Genomic DNA, 21,261 nt, shown 5'->3' with positions numbered 1-21,261 from the left:
ACAAATGTTTTTGGAATGTTATTCTTATATACAGCATATAAAACTGAAAACCTTACAATGAGACAGATGCTAAGAAAATATAAAAATTGGCATCCCAATCATCAGTTATAACACCCATTGCACAATGAATTTGAATTCTACTGCCCATTCACAAACCAAGAGCTCACTAAATGGGACCAAAAAAAAAAAAAAGAAAGAAAAGAAAAAAAAAAGAAAAAAAAAAGAATATACTATGATAGCCTCAAATATTGCCTCAATAAAAATAAAAATAATAATAATAAAATTACATTCATTAACCATTTTATGTAACACTAGAGTGGTGACCTCACTAACTAAAACATGTCAAGCTGATCACTGGAATAAAAACTCAGCTAGACCAAATTATTAAAACACAATAAGAAGAATATATACATCGTTGTGAACAGTGTTTGGAAAGTTAGACTACTTTTAAAAGTAATGCTTTAAAATATTGCTTGAATTGCTAATAAAGTAACTAATTGCATTAGCAATTGCATCTTGCATTAGTTACCCAATCTGCCGGCCTCATCATATAATACAGGAAGACACAGACAGTCCAGGATAGCAGAAAAAGACAGACATGCTGTGTGATCAAAATGCACTCTTTAGCATCCCACTCTAAAGATTGTTATTACATACATATTAAGGACACCTGCTGCTTCCCACACTTCACATAGCTACTTTTGTATTTGTATGAGAGAAACACAATGTATTGTTTTACTTATCTTTGTTATCTTATTGCCATTAATTTCTTTCGCGTGTATATATGCCTGTAAACATGTATGTATGTGTAAATATAGACTATATGCCAATAAAGTTTAAATCTTGACAGACGTGGTTCTGGTAGTTTTATCAGTAGGGGGCAGTATATGAATGATGATACTGCTGGATTCTGACTGACTTGTCAGTTTGTTCTGCTATTTCAGTATCTCAGGCGCCTGCACATACTCAGTGCGTGTTTTTGTTTAGCTAGAAAAAGACTTTAAATGCGAGTTAACGCACTAGCTTATCGGATATATTAATTAGTTAGTGTTTATAATACGATATTGCACCTTTATTTGATGAGGTTTATTATAATAGTATAGAAAAAAGAGAGGCCAGGTTAAATGAGAGTCCCTTAAATATCATTATATTCTCTGTAAGTGACAAAGCAGGGTTTGATAAAGTTAAAGATAAAGAGGCAAATCGATATTTTATGATTTTATTTGCTAGACTAAATACGTTAAATTTCTCAGGATTAGCCATCAGAGCTAACGTTACATGGACGAGATGAGATCGTGCACCGCTATATATATCTGGCAATTTATTCAGCATTTAAATTCTACTAAATAAGCCAGTTAAAGTGTTCTCAGCTCTTTATTTCAATTATTATTTTTTAAATCTGGTGATAATTTTTTTAACAGGTTTGTGAGTTCTGTTTATGTGGGTTAGCATCAGCTTTAGCATCCACACACTAGACGAGTAAAAAAGGTTTAGAAGATAAAATATTAAAACTGTACTTGAAATCTTAACATTATTATCAGGCGTTTATTTACTGTTTTGAAATACAGAGGGTCAGTGGACAGTGTAGTTAAATCATATTAAATCGGTTTATTTGAAGACATATAAAGGTATTAGCCGGCGTGCTAACACGAAGGACATCAGGAGGATTTTATACCAAAATATTTAAGTATTTATTTAATCGTGTATTAATAAGGAAATATATCAAATCGTCGTGAAAGAAGGAAGAGGTATAAACAAGAGGGCTTTCCTTGAGGAGGAACTGACATCAGGTATGTACATAAATATTATGACCTCATGCTCATTTCCTATCATTGTCTGTTTTTAAAGGTTTATACGTTAATTATTGTTGTGGATTTTTGAGTGGATAGATGGGATGTAATGCGTGATTAGCACATGTATGATGATATTATTTATTGATGTTTGTTAAAGGTCACTGGTATAACAACATGTATTTAGTTTATTTTTGGACATATTCTTTTTATATATCGTTTTTTTATATAAATATATATAAATATTTATTTCATCATCCCATTATTTCACCATAATAGATTATTACGTTGATGATAGGCATATGAACACTGGATGGATCGTTACATAAGTCTCACATTGGAGTTGAAACGTGACTTCATCTTTGCGTGTAAAGTTGCCTGTATGTTTATATATGCGTATCAGAGTTTGTTTTGTTTTAATGTTTGTCAAAATACAAGGTTGTTAAATGCACATGAGCTGGAATTTTCTTGATGATCGTTTTTAACGTCGACACACACACACACACACACACACACACACACACACACACACACACACACACACACACACACACACACACTTCATTGCTGATTAATAGTTGCTATTTTGAGTGCATTGCCCTAGAGATGTTTTTGACATTTTCAATTTTGCTGTCATTCAATGACATTTCAGTCTGAGACTGTATGTTTGATTGAGGATTTAATTTGTTATTGTTCATAAAGCCTATAAGACCTTCAAACTGATTTTGCGGATGCTGATGTTGGCTAACCCTAGAAGACAGACACTTGGCATTATTGTTTTACCTGAAATATTATTGGACATTACATTTGAATTTTATTAAAACGTTAGGAACGTAATAGCGTCCCCTGACTAAAAAGCCACATATTTACATCTTGCTAAGAAAAATGGAGCTAGAATGAGATATCTTACTGTAGTCAGTTTATAGCTGCTGCTAACACTGGCAACGTCAGATGAAATGAACAAGCCATTTTCTGTAATAAACTATCCTTGGTCCTGCATTATTGATCCTTTACAAGACAATCAGTCAGATATCTAGAAATCTGATATATGAAATTCTAAACCTTCATGTCACGATATGTCAATCACCTGTAACTTGAGATGTCAGTTCGTCTGTGAGGATTTTTATTCATTGAGGTCATTGTGGGATGTCTGCTGGACTTTCAGTTGTTTTCAAGCAACTGGACTTGTTTAGTGGCTTCAATCTGTTGCTCATTTTAAATTGTTTTTAACGGCTGAGATGTTAGCATTTTTATTAATTAATTGATTTATATTTATTTTTTCACAGTTTTAGATGACTTCCTCCAGCATGCTGAATGCATATATAGAGAGTTCGTTGAGCTTTTCAACTCTCTTTTTATGTTGGTTTAATTGAAGATTAAAACTGAACTTAAAATTATGCCATTTAGTTCTGATATGTTTGCATAATGTCCACAGTAGTTCTTCTTTTTTATTTATTTTTTCTTTGCATATAAATGTAGGTGGTGTGCTGGTTAGGGTTGGCAGTATGACTAAAATCCCATCTGATCTCCCAGAAACTTTATCAAAGTACAGCATACATCATATTATACAATACCGGTCAAAATTTTTTTGTGTGTTTTTGAAAGAAGTCTCTTATGCTCTCTCAAGGCTGCATTTGTTAAAAAAAATACAGTAAAACAGTAAAATGTTATCACAATTTTGAACTGTAATTTAATATATTAAACTATAATTTATTCCTGTGATCAGTGCTGAATTTTCAGCATTGTTACTCCAGTCTTCGGTGTCACATGATCCTTCAAAAATCTAATATTCTGATTTGTTGCTCAAGAAACATTTCTTATTTTGTTGAAAACAGTTCTGCTGGTTCTCCAGTTCTCCACTTCCTTCCACTGTAGAGAAATGAAGCCGAAATATCCCAGAAATGGTCATTGCTGATGACTTTATTTGGAGCCCAAGTCTAGAGTAATGATCCTGAGGTGGAGCTGTGGCATCAAGGTCCCGCCCACACTCCTGCTCCCACAGACTCAATCACAAGCACAGCTGTCAATCATGACTTGGCAACAAATAACTAACTAAAACCAAACTTATTGGAAAAGCAAACATTTGATTACATGGAGAGGACTGGGTTTAATATGACCTACACTGCTGCCAGCCACTAGGGGGTGATCAACGTTTTGGTTTTGGCTTCACTTTTTAGTACGCGTATGACACACTTGCTGTAATTTCACAAACAGTGCAAGTAAATCAGCTAAATGCATCTCTAGCTGCGTCCCAATTCAGAGGCTGCATCCTTTGAAGCATCCTTTCAAACCAAGGCCACATTTCTAGGCCGCATTCAAATGAGCCTTCAAATTGGGGCAGGCTTCAATACTCCGCTGTGACGCAATCTGCCTTTGAATGTGACCTTCGAAGGATGCAGCCTCTGAATTGGGATGCAGCTTTTCTCTTTCTCTCTTGGACACGCAGTGAGCTGTGTGTAAAGGAAGAGGGTTCTCACATATTTCTGAACATTGACTCACTGAAGGCTAAATAAATGTGTTAATTCGACACGCAAATGCCGTCACACCACGTATGCATTACAAGCCAGCAGTGCTCTGTGATGCAACAAAACGTTTGCTCGTAATTAGATTCAAAGAAGCTGTCTACATGATGCCACATCTACACTGTCATCGTGCTCATTCAGAATACAACATGAAAGACAGCAGCAGAGGTAGAAAGTGTCTGATGCTTTAAGAGGGTGAAGAAGGATACTTAAAACAGCCTGCATCTGCTCACAATAATGTCAGTGATACAGGTTATACTCTTTTAAAGAACAAACATTGAATTATTGTGTAGGGCTATTTCACAACAAAAATAACCCCATAGCACCATCTGTCGTCCAAGTTGTACACTTTTAAGTATCTGTTAGTGGCAAATTTATGTATTTGATGATTATATGATTCAACACACAATTACATTTCATTACCGAAAAGGAGCTTAAAGTAAAGTGTCACCTTTGACTTGGACATTACGGTGTCATTAAGGTTATTCTTTGTAAAACTGCTTAAAATTATGTGTATTGTAAAAACAAATACAGTGAAAGTGCATTAAGTGTGCAAACATTTATATTTGACAACTGTAATTTTATAAGAACTTTATCTTATGAGATACAACTTTTCCACATATGTTTTTTTTCTTTGGGGGCATTTGCAGTTGAACAAAAGGTAATAAAGTGCAGTATTTTGCAATATATGTTATTGCAATGATCAGCATATCACAAAATGTTTAAAATCGCAATAATGTTGTATTGTAGCATAAGAATCATGATAATCGTATCATGGGAGATTTGGTGATTCCCACCCTAGAACGCATTCTAGTATTCGCTTAAAAATGAAGTATACTTTTTTGGCTTAAAATATCCCTGTACTTGTTCATCATGCGTAATGGAGTGTCTTGGCACAAGGTCCAACAGTAAAGAATGGTGTGATGACATTGTCAAGGGAAACTGTCTCATGGAGTTTTTGGTCCATTTTCTTTATGCTGAAACAGCAGTGTGCTTTGTGAATCACTCCCAGTCATCTTAGGTACGACGTGTCAGCATGTAGACAAAGATCTGCAGATACAACCTAGTTTTGTGCTACAGGAGAACACTTGAAATACCAGTGTGTTGTCTTTAATATTCTTTAAAGGAATGGTCATTCTGTCATCATTTACTCACCCTCATGTAGTTCCAAAACTACAAAAAGACTTTTGAAAAACATCTCAAAATATGGACAAAAAGTGTTTTTTCACATTCTTCAAAATATCAGAAGAAAGTTTGGAACCACATTAGGGCAAGTGAATGATGACAAAATTTTGGGGTGGAGTATCTCTATAGCTTCACAACCTTCAGCCTACATGTTTGTATTGACCCTGTGAACAGAGGTTGAAAGCCATCGCACTACACAGTGTCATATTTTCCATGACCATGATGTTTGATTATCTGCTTAATCCGTTGTGCCCCTGAAATCAAATGACCAATGCTTCTGCATCAGATGGACAAGCATTCAAATATTCAAGACTAGCATTCTCTCTGCTTAATTGTGTTTTATGGCTCTGCTCCAGAGCCTTCTGGAGCGTGTTTTTGCAGGCACTCCCACAGAAGTGCGATGTGATGTCATGAAAATCTGTGATCCATTTTACCGGAAGTGAAAGACTGTAAGTTTTGAATGCTTATATATCCTAAATGCGAATTTTGTCATTATTTTGGAACACGCCAGATTATTCATAACCTTTAGGCTAAAATATTCATATTAAAAGCTAAAAAACTTACACTTTGATTTCAGGGGGACTTTAAAGGTGCCGTAGAACGTGTTTTCAAAAGATGTAATATAAGTCTAAGGTGTCCCCTGAATGTGTCTGTGAAGTTTCAGCTCAAAATACCCCATAGATTTTTTTTTATTAATTTTTTTAACTGCCTATTTTGGGGCATCATTAACTATGCGCTGATTCAGGCTGCGGCCCCTTTAAATTCTCGTGCTCCCTGTCCCCAGAGCTTGCGCTTGCCTTAAACAGCATAAACAAAGTTCACACAGCTAATATAACCCTCAAAATGGATCTTTACAAAATGTTCGTCATGCAACATGTCTAATCGTGTAAGTATGGTATTTATTTGGATGTTTACATTTGATTCTGAATGAGTTTGATGGTGCTCCATGCCTAAAGCTAACATTACACACTGTTGGAGAGATTTATAAAGAATGAAGATGTGTTTATGAATTATACAGACTGCAAGTGTTTAAAAAATGAAAATAACGATAGTCTTGTCTCCATGAATACAGAAAGAAACAATGGTAACTTTAACCACATTTAACAATACATTAGTAACATGCTAGTGAAACATTTAGAAAGACAGTATACAAATATCACTAAAAATATCATGATATCATGGATCATGCCAGTTATTATTGCTCCATCTGCCATTTTTCGCTATTATCCTTGCTTGCTTACCTAGTCTGATGATTCAGCTGTGCACAGATCCAGACGTTAATACTGGCTGCCCTTGTCTAATGTCTTGAACATGGGCTGGCATATGCAAATATTGGGGGCGTACATATTAATGATCCCGACTGTTGCGTAACAGTCGGTGTTATGTTGAGATTCGCCTGTTCTTCGGAGGTCTTTTAAACAAATGAGATTTACATAAGAAGGAGGAAACAATGGTGTTTGAGACTCACTGTATGTCATTTCCATGTACTGAACTCTTGTTATTCAACTATGCCAAGGTAAATTCTATTTTTAATTCTAGGGCACCTTTAAGGTTGAACCACTGTAGTCATGTTGACTATTTTAATGATGTCTTTACTACTTTTCTGGACCTTGAATGTGGTAATTATGTTGCTTTCTATGGGGGATTAAAAAACCTCTTGGATTTTTCATCAAAAATATCTTAATTTGTGTTCCGAAGATGAACAAAGGTCTTACGGGTTTGGAAACAACATGAGGGTGAGTAATTAATGACAGAAATTTCATTTTTGGGTGAACTACCCGTTTAAGTTATGTATGAATTTCTTTCTTCTGCTGAATACAAAAGATGATATTTTGAAGAATGTCGGCAACCAAACAGTTGATGGACCCCATTGACTTACATGGTATTTTTTTTTTAATACTATGAAAGTCAATAGCTACCGTAAACTGTTTGGTTACCGACATTCTTCAGAATATCTTCTCAGCATTTTTCAGCAGAAGAAAGAAATTCATACAAGTTTGGAACAGCTTTATTTTTTGTTCAGACAGCATCATACCAGTAATTTACTGGCAATGTTACAACTTCTCCATCTTTGATCAACAAAATGACATATTTAAAAAAAAAAATCAAGTGAGAAATTTTTTTTCATGCCTTAAAATAGCTTGAATGTAACTCTACAACCTTGCCTTATTTAATATACACAGATCAATGAATATGCAAATTAGCCCCGCCTCCACTCACTCACACCAGCTCGGAGAGTCCACTGTTGCTGCAGTGACGACGAGGCAATTTGTTGTTTGTGTTGTGGCTACATGAAATAAATGCACATCCTTGAATGAGCGTGACTTTACTTGAAGTTATCAGGTACGCTAATATCTATGGTTTGATCCATTCCAGAGGCAGCCAAAATCAGAATTTATAATGGACTGAATATGAATATATGATTAATAATATGAATTAATATGATTAGCCTTTTGCTTGTCTACGTTATCAAACAGCTAATAATGTGTTGCTAATGTTACACACATCGTTCTTTATCTCAGAGTCAGACAGCTGCCTTCTAACAATCAGTATCCTTACAAACGCTTTGAACAACTCAGAACATCAGTGGAGAAAGGCATATAGTTGTAACGAAGCGGGAGTCATGATAAGATCCATGTGCAAGCTTTATTAAAGTAGAGTGGTCGTACAGGCAGGGTCAAAACAGGAACAAACAGGAACAGTAAGGAACAGGCAGAATCGTAGTCAGGGTACAGGCAGTAGATCGAGGCAGGCGGATATCATACACAGAACGCTATATCAGGCAAGGTTCAGGACAGGCAGCAACGGTAACAGACAGGCAGACAGGAATATAAACGCTCGGAGATGATACACTGGGTAATCAAGACTTCGCGATCGGATGGTGTGAATGAGATTCCTTTTATAGTCCAGGTAACAAGCTGCAGCTGGGTGTGGTGATTAGTGAGGAGTGTGTGCATGGCTGTATGTGGCGACAGGTGATTGGTGTGGAGTGAACATGTGACTGGCAGGGAGGATAGTGGGAAGTGAAGTCCGGGAACTGACAGGAGCAGACCGTGATCATGACATAATGCCCCCCTCCCGGAAGACGCGTCCTCGCGACGTAAACGGAACAGCTAGGGAGGGGGGGTGGGTGCATTGGGGACTGGTATGCAGACATGAACAGGGTCCCCAATGCAGGTTCCAGGAACTCGGGCCATGTATGGACTCTGACCCGCTGGGGTCACCCATGGACCCTGACCTGCCGTGGCTGCCCAAGCCGCCTGACCTGCCGTGGTTGCCCGAGCCGCCTGACCTGCCGTGGCTGCCGGAGCCGCCTGACAGCTGCTCGTGCTGTAGTCAGTGGAGGATCATTCATGCTGGAACGCAATCCTCTCCGCTCTCGGACAGGACCAGCGACGTGACGTGACTCGGGGCGTTCAGCGGAGACGTGACGTGACTCTTGGCGTTCAGCGGAGACGTGACGTGACTCTTGGCGATCAGCGGAGACGTGACGTGACTCTGGGCGATCAGCGGAGATGTGACGTGACTTTGCTGTTATGGGAGCCGCCATCTTGTGAGTGTCCTTTGGCGCGGCAGCCATTACATGATTAAGCGAGGAATCACGTTCCCCCGCTTCACCCACAGTAAACTGAGAGCCAACAGTCAACAAGGCATAATCCAAAAATTGACTAAGGGTGGAACGGGGTCCATTGTGAACTAATTGTTTTTTGAGTGGCTGGTTCACTCCATCACAAAAAAAGTCAATGAGTGCGCAGTCAGGCAGATCCGAATAACAAGCTAGGTTCAGATATTCCGTGACACGCATCCAAACTTTAATTGAGGATAGTGAGAATGAAAGGGCCTTAGATACTGCTTTGGATGCGACTAGCCTAGTAAACACTACACATTCGGTTCCGGTTGTAGAAGCCACGCAGCAGGCTAACTGGGTGACTGTGAGGCGGCATAATGGCAAGAACAAACACCACTCTTCCGTTCCGATTAGAACATCAAACAGGTTCTCCCCACTCAGTGACGCACCCACTGAGAATCCTGTTGAAAGTGCCCTAGTAATTGGCGATTCTATTACACGGAACGTGAAAATAGAGACACCAGCCACCATAGTCACATGTTTGCCGGGGGCCAGAGCACCTGACATCAAAGCAAATTTAAAAGTGCTGGCTAATGCTAAACGTAAATATTCTAAAATCATTATCCACGTCGGCACAAATGATGTTCGACTTCGCCAGTCGGAGATCACTAAAATTAACATTAAAGAGGTGTGTGAACTCGCAAATTCAATGTCAGCAAAAGTAATTTGTTCTGGCCCTCTTCCTGTTCGTCGGAGTGATGAGATAGTTAGCAGGTTATCATCACTCAATGGCTGGCTGTCTAAGTGGTGTGCGCAGAATAATATAGGTTTCATAGACAATTGGAAAAGCTTTTGGGGCAGACCTGATCTGTTGAAAAGAGATGGTATTCATCCCTCCCGGGATGGTGCTGCTCTTCTCTCTAGAAATTTGGCAAATAGTCTTCGAGCTGAAACATGACAAACCAGGGCCCAGATCAGGACGCAGACAAACTGGCTAAACCGACCGTCTGCTAGCCGCCTCACGTCACAGAACTCAGATAATTCACAGCACATAGAAACACTTTCACCTAGATATTATCACATAGAGACTGTGTCTGTACCTCGAACTAGTAAATACAAAAAACTTCCAAAACCTTTTAAGGGTAAAAATTTAATTGATGTTCAAAAAATGAAAATCACAGATAAATCAGATAAACAAATGATAAAGCTTGGGTTACTGAATATTAGATCTATTTCTTCAAAAGCACTTATTGTAAATGAAATTATCACAGACAATAAACTAGACTTGCTGTGTTTGACAGAAACCTGGCTAAAACCAGACGATTACATTACTTTAAATGAATCTAGTCCTCAAGGTTATGATTATCGACACAATCCTCGACAGAAAGGAAAAGGGGGAGGTGTTGCTGTAATTTATAGTAATATATTCAGAACAATTCAAAAGAATTCCAAATATAATTCCTTTGAAGTGATGGTGCTTTATGTAACATTATGTAAGTTGACATTTGTGCTGGCTACTGTATACAGGCCACCAGGGCACCATACTGACTTTATCAAAGAATTTGCTGAGTTTCTATCAGAGTTAGTACTGGCTGCGGATAAAGTCCTTGTTGTTGGTGATTTTAATATCCATGTAGATAATAATAAAGACGCATTTGGATTGGCATTTGCAGATATTTTAAACTCTATTGGAGTTAAACAACACGTGTCAGGACCCACTCATTGTCGTAATCATACCCTAGATCTAATACTGTCGCATGGAATAGATATTGATGCTGTTGAAATTCTACAGCAGAGCGATGATATATCAGATCATTATTTAGTCTCGTGTATAATACAATTAGCCAAGGCTACAAAACCACCACCCAGCCATAAATATTGTAGAAAAATCACGTCTGCCACTAAAGATTGCTTTATAAATAATCTCCCCGGGCAGTTTCATCGCCTTAGTATACCTGACAACATAGAAGAACTCGATGCTGCAACAGAAACTATTGGCTCTCTCTTTTCCAGCACATTAGATGCGGTCGCTCCTTTACGTCTAAAGAAGATTAAGGAAACTAATCCAACGCCGTGGTATGATGAGCACACTCGGGCTCTAAAACGAGCTGTTAGAAAAGCTGAACGTAGTTGGAAGAAAACAAAACTAGAAGTTTTTCGCCTTTCGTGGAAAGAAAAAATGATTGAGTACAGAACAGCCATAAGAAATGCTAGATCTACTTATTTTTCAAATCTCTTAATAGAAAACAAACATAATCCTAGGTATTTATTTGACACAGTGGCTAAATTAACTAGAAACAGAGATTCAACTGCTGACGTTTCCATAGAGCACAGCAGTAATGACTTTATGAACTTCTTTACTTGCAAGATTGATAATATTAGAGAGAAAATTATAAACATGCAACCGTCTACAGTTTCTCTTCAGACAGTGCACTGTAGTGTCCCTGAGGTAAAACTAGAATCATTCGCCGCTATAGGAGAGGAAGAATTATCTAAACTTATCAAATCATCAAAATCAACGACATGTATGTTAGACCCAATGCCGACTAAACTACTGAAAGAAATGCTTCCAGAGGTCGTAGGTCCACTTCTTGATATAATTAATTCATCTTTAACACTAGGACACGTGCCAAAAACCTTTAAGCAGGCTATTATCAAACCTCTTATTAAAAAACCTCAACTAGATCCGAGAGATTTAGTAAATTACAGGCCAATCTCGAATCTACCTTTTCTGTCAAAGATACTAGAAAAGGCAGTTTCAACACAACTGTGTTCCTTTTTAGAAAGAAATGGAATCTGTGAGGATTTCCAGTCAGGATTTAGACCATACCATAGTACTGAGACTGCTCTCGTTAGAGTTACAAACGATCTACTCCTATCATCCGATCGTGGCTGTATTTCTCTATTAGTGTTATTAGATCTCAGTGCTGCTTTTGACACTATCGATCATAACATTCTTTTAAAAAGACTTGAAAACTATATTGGCATTAGTGGAATTGCTTTGGCATGGTTCAAATCATACTTATCTGACCGTTATCAGTCTGTGGTAGTTAATGAAGAGATGTCGTATCGATCACAGGTTAAATATGGGGTACCAGAAGGCTCAGTATTAGGACCGTTGCTTTTCACTCTGTACATGCTGCCCTTAGGAGAGATAATTAGGAAGCATGGTGTTAGTTTTCACTGCTACGCTGACGATACTCAGCTCTATATTTCCTCGCGCCCTGACGAAACCTACAAATTCACAAAACTAACAGAATGCATAGCTGACATTAAAAACTGGATGACAAGAAATTTCTTATTATTAAATTCAGAAAAAAATGATTTCCTAATCTTTGGACCAAAAACTTCCTCACGAAAAAACCTTGAATACTCTCTAACACTTGACGGGTGCTCCATTAAACCTTCGTCCTCAGTTAGGAACCTGGGTGTGCTCTTTGATACCAATCTTTCATTTGAAAGTCATGTTTCTAGTATCTGTAAAACCGCCTTCTTCCATCTAAAAAATATATCTAAATTACGACATATGCTCTCAATGACAAATGCGGAACAGTTGGTTCATGCATTCATGACCTCAAGACTAGATTATTGTAACGCTCTACTGGGTGGTTGTTCTGCTCGGCTTTTAAACAAACTACAGTTGGTTCAAAATGCGGCAGCTAGAGTTCTTACTAGAACCAGAAAGTATGACCATATTAGCCCAGTTCTGTCAACATTACATTGGCTCCCTATTAAACATCGTATAGATTTTAAAATCTTGCTACTTACTTATAAAGCTCTAAATGGTTTAGCTCCCCAGTACCTAAGTGAGCTCTTAATGCATTATAGTCCTTCACGTTTATTGCGATCTCAGAATTTAGGCCAGTTGATAATACCCAGAATATCAAAATCAACTGAAGGCGGCAGATCATTTTCCTATTTAGCACCTAAACTCTGGAACAATCTTCCTAGCATTGTTCGGGAAGCAGACACACTCTGTCAGTTTAAATCTAGACTAAAAACACATCTCTTTGCTCTTGCATACACATAACACATTATCAATACATTAACATTTTTCAAATCCGTTAAAGGATTGTTACGCTGCAATAATTAGGTCGGCCGGAACCGAGAACATTTCCTATAACACTAGATATACCTGTACATCAGAACAAGAATGGCATCTACGCTAATATCTGTCTCTCTGCTTATCCTGAGGTTTGCCGGGTGCTGGATCCAGGCCGTATCCAGGTCAGATGGAGAACCTGCGTCTCGACCTGACTACAACGTAGCCCAGGATCCCCGTATCCGCTTACATATATTTATATATAATCGATTTTTAATCTCTATAATAAAATGTACAATTCAGATTTTGATCTCCATATACATTTACATATATATATCTTCCAAGGGGTTTTTTCCCTCCTAGGACTTTTTTCCCAGTGCTAGCACGCTGGGTTTTTCTCCTAGGGGGTTTTTTCCACCCCTGGAAGTCAGCCGACATTGGCTTAATGTAGCACCATCTTGTATATGTTACATATTACCACGCTTGTTTGTACAGTTTTAACCACTTCCCTTTTTTTCTGTGCTTCTAATATGTAAAGCTGCTTTGAAACAACTACCAATTGTAAAAGCGCTATATAAATAAATTTGACTTGACTTGACTATTCCGTGATGTAATCCTCCAGTGAACGTGTGCCCTGCGTACTCCACAACAACAATTGGTTAATGTCCATACCGTAAAGAGTTCCTGCGGGAAAGCTGCTGGATCGTGGTGGGGGCGAAGTCTTCTGTAACGAAGCGGGAGTCATGATAAGATCCATGTGCAAGCTTTATTAAAGTAGAGTGGTCGTACAGGCAGGGTCAAAACAGGAACAAACAGGAACAGTAAGGAACAGGCAGAATCGTAGTCAGGGTACAGGCAGTAGATCGAGGCAGGCGGATATCATACACAGAACGCTATATCAGGCAAGGGTCAGGACAGGCAGCAACGGGTCAAGAAACAGGAACAGGAACAGGCAGCAATGGTAACAGACAGGCAGACAGGAATATAAACGCTCGGAGATGATACACTGGGTAATCAAGACTTTGCGATCGGATGGTGTGAATGAGAGTCCTTTTATAGTCCAGGTAACAAGCTGCAGCTGGGTGTGGTGATTAGTGAGGAGTGTGTGCATGGCTGTATGTGGCGACAGGTGATTGGTGTGGAGTGAACATGTGACTGGCAGGGAGGATAGTGGGAAGTGAAGTGCGGGAACTGACAGGAGCAGACCGTGATCATGACAATAGTTCATCATAACATCGTAATAGACTCGCTATATTGATAAATCTACACAAATTTTCTTATCAACAGGAAATCAACTGGGATAACCTGGTTTCTCTCGAGACTTTCCTGCTTCAGAGCAGTCATAGTTAATGATATGCTAAAGCCTGCTGGCAAGTTGTTGTGATTGGTTACAAGGTAGTCTGTGACATCACAAACACCCACGATTTCAAATCGCGGGTTTTTGGTTTACTGCAGTTTCAAACATAAAATACTCAGCAATGGTGCTGGCTTAAGAATTTGCTCATGGTTTGTCTTAAAGCATATTAAAAACACCACATAGACATATAAACAACATTAAAAACTTGATTTTCACCACAGGGGGTCTTTAAATATTTGTTAAATTCCTTTTAAGTGCTCTGAATGAAGGCCATCACTGATATAATACTGATAACTGATGTCTGTAGCTTCGCAAGTATTTACAATAATTTCCGCACCTACACCTGTGTGTCCCTAGAATCAAAAATTGAATTTACCTGGGCATAGTTGAATAACAAGAGTTCAGTACATGGAAATGACATACAGTGAGTCTCAAACACCATTGTTTCCTCCTTCTTGTGTAAATCTCATTTGTTTAAAATACCTCAGAAAAACAGGCGAATCTCAACATAACACCGACTGTTACGTAACAGTCAGGATCATTAATATGTACGTCCCCAATATTTGCATATGCCAGCCCATGTTCAAGGCATTACATAAGGGCAGCCAGTATTAACGTCTGGATCTGTGCACAGCTGAATCATCAGACTAGGGCAGGCAGGGAGCGTGCAATTTAAAGGGGCCGCAGCCTGAATCGGTGCATAATTAATGATGCCCCAAAATAGGCAGAGTAAAAAATGTATTAAAAAAAATCTATGGGGTATTTTGAGCTGAAACTTAACAGACACATTCAGGGGACACCTTAGACTTATATTACATCTTGTAATAACTGGTTCTAGGGCACCTTTAATCATTGAGACAAGCACATTACTGACAGGATCAAAAACAGGCAGCCAGACGGAGCTTGAAACATAATTTTTAAACACGTTAAATGGAAAATATAATTTAACCCAGAAATTAATGCATTAGTTTTGACAGCCTTAAATGCAACAAAAATAGTTAGAAAAAGTGCATTCTGTCATCTTATTTACAGCAAAAAGTAACTACTGCAGTTTTCTACCAAAATAAAAGCTTGAGGGTTTAACAAGAGTTAAACTGTCAAGACTTTACTTTGGTGGAAAACGTGATTAATAAAGGCATTGCAAGTCGCACAAAAGCATGTTCTTTTTCCATCATCAATGCTGCACTTACATCTTGCGTTCAATGACTGTTGCGCTCGTTTCATCACCATTTTTGAATTGAAATTGCAGATTTCTAACCAAGTTTCCCTCATTCCCTGTAAGGGGAGCTCACACTAAGACAAGATAAAAATTCTTTACAATGCACTCACTGTATCCTGTGTAATTTGGCCTTAAATGGTTAGTTCACCCAAACATGAAAATGATGTCATCAATGACTCACCCTCATGTCGTTCCAAACCCGTAAGACCTCTGTTCATCTTCGGAACATAGTTTAAGATATTTTAGATTTAGTCAGAGAGCTTTCTGTTCCTCCATTGAAAATGTATGTACGGTATACTGTCCATGTCCAGAAAGGTAATAAAAACATCAAAGTAGTCCATGTGACATCAGTGGGTTAGTTTGAATTTTTTGAAGCATCGAAAGTACATTTTGGTCCAAAAATAACAAAAACTACAACTTCATTCAGCATTGTCTTCTCTTCCGGGTCTGTTGTCAATCCACGTTCACGACTCTGCAGTGACACTGCTTGTGACAGCGGTTGCTACTGTGTAGGAGCTTCTTCCATCGCTCTTAGTTCTTCGTCCGTGTATTCGGGTTCAAATAAATATGGCTGAGCAAAAAAATGCAAGTCTTCCTCTGTGTCAAAATCCTTAGACATGTTTGCAAAGGTTATTTTGTTTACAGCATGCATCTCCCTCAGACTGTAAACGAAGCTCGGGCGCACCAGATAACACGTCAGCAACGTCTTACGTCAGCAGCGTCACTGCGGAGTCGTGAATGCGGATCAACAACAGACCCAACGGCACCAACGGTCTCTATGATCTACTTCAGCTTACGGTGCTTTTGGGAACTGCTCCCCTGGTGCTGGCTGCTCCACCTGGATGTAAAAGATTTGGGTGTAAACTAGGCTAAGCCACATGTCCAGACTTCTGATAACAATTTACACCTGTTGCACCAGGCGCAACTACACCCAGAGTAGATGATGCTCGTCCATGCTGACACATTCTACTGCAGGTATATTAAAGACAGCATTCACAATGGTTACAAACTTTGCTAATAATAAAGAACTGAATTGCTCATGACATTATAACAAATAAAGCTACCATGCCATCTGATTTCAGTGCATAAATGTTGATGTAATGAGTCAACGTTTTTTTTATCTGAACTCCCTGTACATTCTTACAATGCAAACATCCTCAGCTTGAAAAAGTTTTTACTTTCCCATCTTATTAAAAGTGAGCTAGCTACATGAAAGCCTACTACTTTTCTATAATCTGAATATGGTTGCACAAATTAACCATAAACATTGCAGTTCATGTCTGAATGAACTCACAGACATGAAACTAATCTTATCTGCACAAGTCAAGACTTTTCACTTTACATAGCTATAAAGATAACAATAAAGATATAGTTCTAAAAATTGTTCAGAATATAAAAGAATAACACTGTCCACACCACAGCTATAACGATAATGATATAGAGAAACGATATTGTTGGGATCACTTTCACACAATTTTTTTTCTTGCTGTTGAACAAAACACTTGACAGCCAATCAGAATCCGTTGTAATGTTAGGGCTCGCGCATTTAAAATGGAAGTTAATCGCGAGGTCCAGAAAAAGCCACCACTGTTTGACAAGTCAAACCCCCTTTTCAAGGATACTTCAAAGAAAATGGACATATGGAAAACAATAGGTTATACCCCCGGAATAAATGGTCAGAAGTATTAACGATGAGATCATTATGCCAGGCTAGCAAACAGTGTAATATAAAATTACCTCAGGTATCCAGAGCCAGTTTTGACAACATTTGCAGCAAAAAAGACTAGGTGTTGTTGGTTTTTTCCCCACTATATTGACTTTGTCAGCTAAATTCACTGTTAGATTAGATTGAAAACATTAGCTATTCATTCGAAACATAGCATACTGAGGACATCTACTGGCTAAATCCATGTAAATGCAACAAGAACAGCAAAAACATGTTGTACACACTTTGAGTGTAAGTTTAGAATAAATAGACTGTTATCATTCGTTGGTGTGGACACTAATATAGTTATCGTTATAGTTGTCTTTATAGTTATCATTCATGGTGTGAACAGGCCTTAAGATGGTGAAACAGGTATTAATTCTACGCAGGACTTAAAACTTATTTTGTGTCCAGAGTAGTCTTACAACTGGGTGTACGTCCAGCTGGTGCAACTGACCCCTGGTGTGTTGCAATAACCTCAAGTAGGGCCCTAAGTTTTCTGCAATGTGGAAAATGTGGAAGGAATCCGGTCATGTGAAGTCAAGTCATCTTCATTTATTTTTATTTTTTAAAGATTTATTTTTGCCGTTTGTGCCTTTATTATGATAGGACAGTGATTAGACAGGAAGCGAAGTTGGAGGGGGGGGGGGCATGAGGCCATCGGTGCTGACGTCGACGTCATCTTCATTTATATAGCACTTTTTACAATACAGATCGTTTCAAAGCAGCTTCACAGTGATAAAGGGAAAATGAATGGACACAGATTATTTTGGCTTTACAGCAGCTCTAGGAAAAAGTTATTATAATTTGTTTGATTAAATCACTTCCGTTGTAAAAAATGTTAATTATTAACTTAGGGGCAACTTAAATGACACCTTTTTAACTGAAAACAGAAGACTTTTAATGCGTTCTTGCCATTCATTTATGTGGTTAGTCTATAGGTATGCGCATTTGAATGTGTATTTGCGCAGACGCTTAGTCTTTTTTACAAAGTGACACTGCCAAATTACTTGTCTGGTCTGCATAATACAGAATCACTAGTCGCTTCCATGGACCCATGCAAAACGGAATCATTTTGATAATATTTTATCTATACATAGAGAAAGGAAAGGGAAGGAGGCTTTCGCATTTGATATTTTAGTTGGCACTTCAGGGCTGCGTTGTCGTCGTGTCTCGGTGCAGGTCCTTCATCTCATCTGGATACGGCCTGGATCTGGCAGACTACAATAAAACTCAGAATAAACAGAAAGAGACTAGTATTAACATAGACGCCATTCTTCTTATGATGTAGCAAGTACATCAGGTGTTATGGGAAGTGTTCCTGGTTCCGGCTGACCTAATTTATGTAGCCTAACAATTTGCATGATTTGAATTATAGAAGTAGATAATGGATTATGTGTATGCCAGGTTAAAGGTGCTCTATGCATGTTTTTGACTGTACTAAAGCATAAAAATTGCAGCCATGGAAGCCATCGAACAAAGTGGGTCAGAGATCGCAGATTCTACCTGACCTAAAAAGCCTAAACATATCAACTCATCATAAATCAGTAAATCAACTAATTATTCCTTCCAATGTCAATTGAGCTGGCAACACGTGAGAGCGTCGAGTCTTGAGGAAGCCGGGGCGAGGGAATTTTTTTTGAATTTGGACTGCAGTACCCATTTCAAGCACTAGCTGTCATTCTTACATAAAGCACCTTTAAAGAGATGTATTTTTCGTCTAGAATCTTTCGTCTGCTTCCCGAACAATGCTAGGAAAATGCCTGCGGGTGATTTTGATATTCTAGGTATTATCAACTGGCCAGAATTTTGAGATTACAATAGACGTGAATGTGTTAAGAGTTTGTACAAGTACTGGGGAGCTAATTAAACTAAATTTAAATTCAATTAAAATTATATTAAATTAAATTAATTCGATTTATACTATGTTTAATGGGGAGCCAATGCAGTGTTTACAGAACCGGGCTAATATGGTCATACTTCCTGGTTCTAGTAAGAACTCTAGCTGCTGCGTTTTGGACCAGCTGGAGTTTGTTTATTAGGCATGCAGGGCAACCACCCAGTAAAGCATTACAGTAATCTAGCCATGAGGTCACAAAGACTTGACAGAACATCCATCAAGTGTTAGACAGTATTCTAGGTTATTACGTGCAGAGGTTTTTGGTCCAATAATTAGAATCTGTTTTTTTTCTTAATAAAGCAGTAGGAAATTGCTAGTCATCCCATTTTTTTATATCAGCTATGCATTCTGTTAATTTTGTGAATTGGTAAGATTCGTCAGGGCGCGAAGGAATATAGAGCTGAGGATCATCAGCATAACAGTGAAAACTAATGCCATTTTTCCTAATGATATCTCCCAAGGGTAGGATATACAAGGTGAAAAGCAACAGTCCTTGTACTGAGCCTTGCGGTACTCCATACTGAATTTGTGATCTCTTCGTTTACTGATACAAACTGATAATGGTCAGAGAAGTATGATTTGAACCATGCCAATGCAATTCCACTAATGCCAACGTAATTTTCGAGTCTATTCAAAAGAAAATTGTGGTCGCGATAGTGTCAGAGAAATAGAAAAGTAGAGAAATACATTCATGATCTGATGATAAGAGCAAATCATTTGTAACTCTAATGAGAGCCATCTCAGTACTCTCGGTGCGGTCTAAATCCTGACAGGAAATCCTCGCAGATATCATTTCTTTCTAAAAAGGAACATAGTTGTGAGGATACTGCCTTTTCTAGTATCTTTGACAGAAAAGGTAGATTCGAGATCGGCCTGTAATTGACTAATTCTGTAGGATCAAGTTGCGTTTTTTTAACAAGCGGTTTAATCATAGCCAGCTTAAAAGTTTTTGGTACGTATCCTAGAGACAAAGATGAATTAATGATATTAAGAAGAGGATCTATGACCTCTGGAAGCATCTCTTTCAGTAGCTTAGTCGGTATAGGGTCTAACATACATGTTGTTTTGGATGACTTAATGAGTTTATGAGTTTAGTTTATAATTTTTCCTCTGCTATAGCAATGAATGTATGCCAGAGTTTTTTTCTGATGTGATACTGTAGTAGACGGTTGCATAGTTAGAATTTTCTCTCTAATATTATCAATCTTGTAAGTAAAGAAGTTATTACTGCTAGGGTTGTGCCGATGGACGATAGCATCGTCCATCGTGATGGCTGACCGACATCACGTTGGAGAGCAATGACACGTCACCATGGAAACAATAAAGTGATACGTTCTAAATAATGGTCGCCTTGAAAAACTCACGCTGGGGGGTCAGCCAGAATATTTTAAACTTACATGCGAAAGGGTTATTTTATTTCCCAACTAATGACTCATCCGGGTTTTACAATAGGTTGCACGTGAGTGGAATAAAAGGGGCGGAGCGGGGCGGGGGCGTGGCATCACACACCCGAAAAAAGTAAATAAGCTTGACAGTATGGGAGTTTTTCGGCTTCTTAGACAGCCCAATCTGCAGGATTTGCCTAGCTAAAGTCAGTGCGAACGGTGGCAACTAGACTTGTGCCGATATTCGGTAATGCGATACATCGCGATAATGAATATGCCCGATATTGTAATCGTCGGCACTTCAGAATACCGTAAATAATAATTTATTACCAATTATTAATTTTTTATAAGGCAATTAAGGATACTTTACCCATCAATCGTATAAAATGCACAACACCGCTGTATTCTGCGTCAAAGGGACACGCGCTCAGATGTAAACAATCCCAACGTGCACGAGAAGCACATGGCGGAACCAGTGAAGGAGACGAGCTGAATGAAAGTGCGCGTTCACTCCGGGTGTGTCTCATACGTTCTGAAAAGTGAAGCCACGGGCTCTTTGATCGCCCCCTGGAGGCTGGATGCAGTACA

The 21,261-nt window shown here is 38.5% G+C and overlaps 1 protein-coding gene across 4 annotated transcripts in view; it reads left to right on the top strand.

The window, feature by feature from the left end:
* The first annotated feature begins 957 nt into the window (after positions 1–957).
* Positions 958–21,261, top strand: part of ip6k1 (inositol hexakisphosphate kinase 1) — a 101,506-nt gene continuing 81,202 nt past the window's right edge. For 3 of the 4 annotated variants that reach the window (XM_067395763.1, XM_067395761.1, XM_067395762.1), the window contains exons 1-2: positions 958–1,790; positions 5,854–5,946. The gene's annotated coding sequence lies outside the window, so the exon portion shown is untranslated. The remainder of the gene's footprint in view (positions 1,791–5,853; positions 5,947–21,261) is intronic. The other variant, XM_067395760.1, reaches the window with a different exon arrangement.

The sequence above is a fragment of the Chanodichthys erythropterus genome, chromosome 10, assembly GCF_024489055.1.
Source record: "Chanodichthys erythropterus isolate Z2021 chromosome 10, ASM2448905v1, whole genome shotgun sequence".
NCBI classification, from domain to species: Eukaryota; Metazoa; Chordata; class Actinopteri; order Cypriniformes; family Xenocyprididae; genus Chanodichthys; species Chanodichthys erythropterus.
This window is presented reverse-complemented; position numbering and strand designations above follow the sequence as displayed.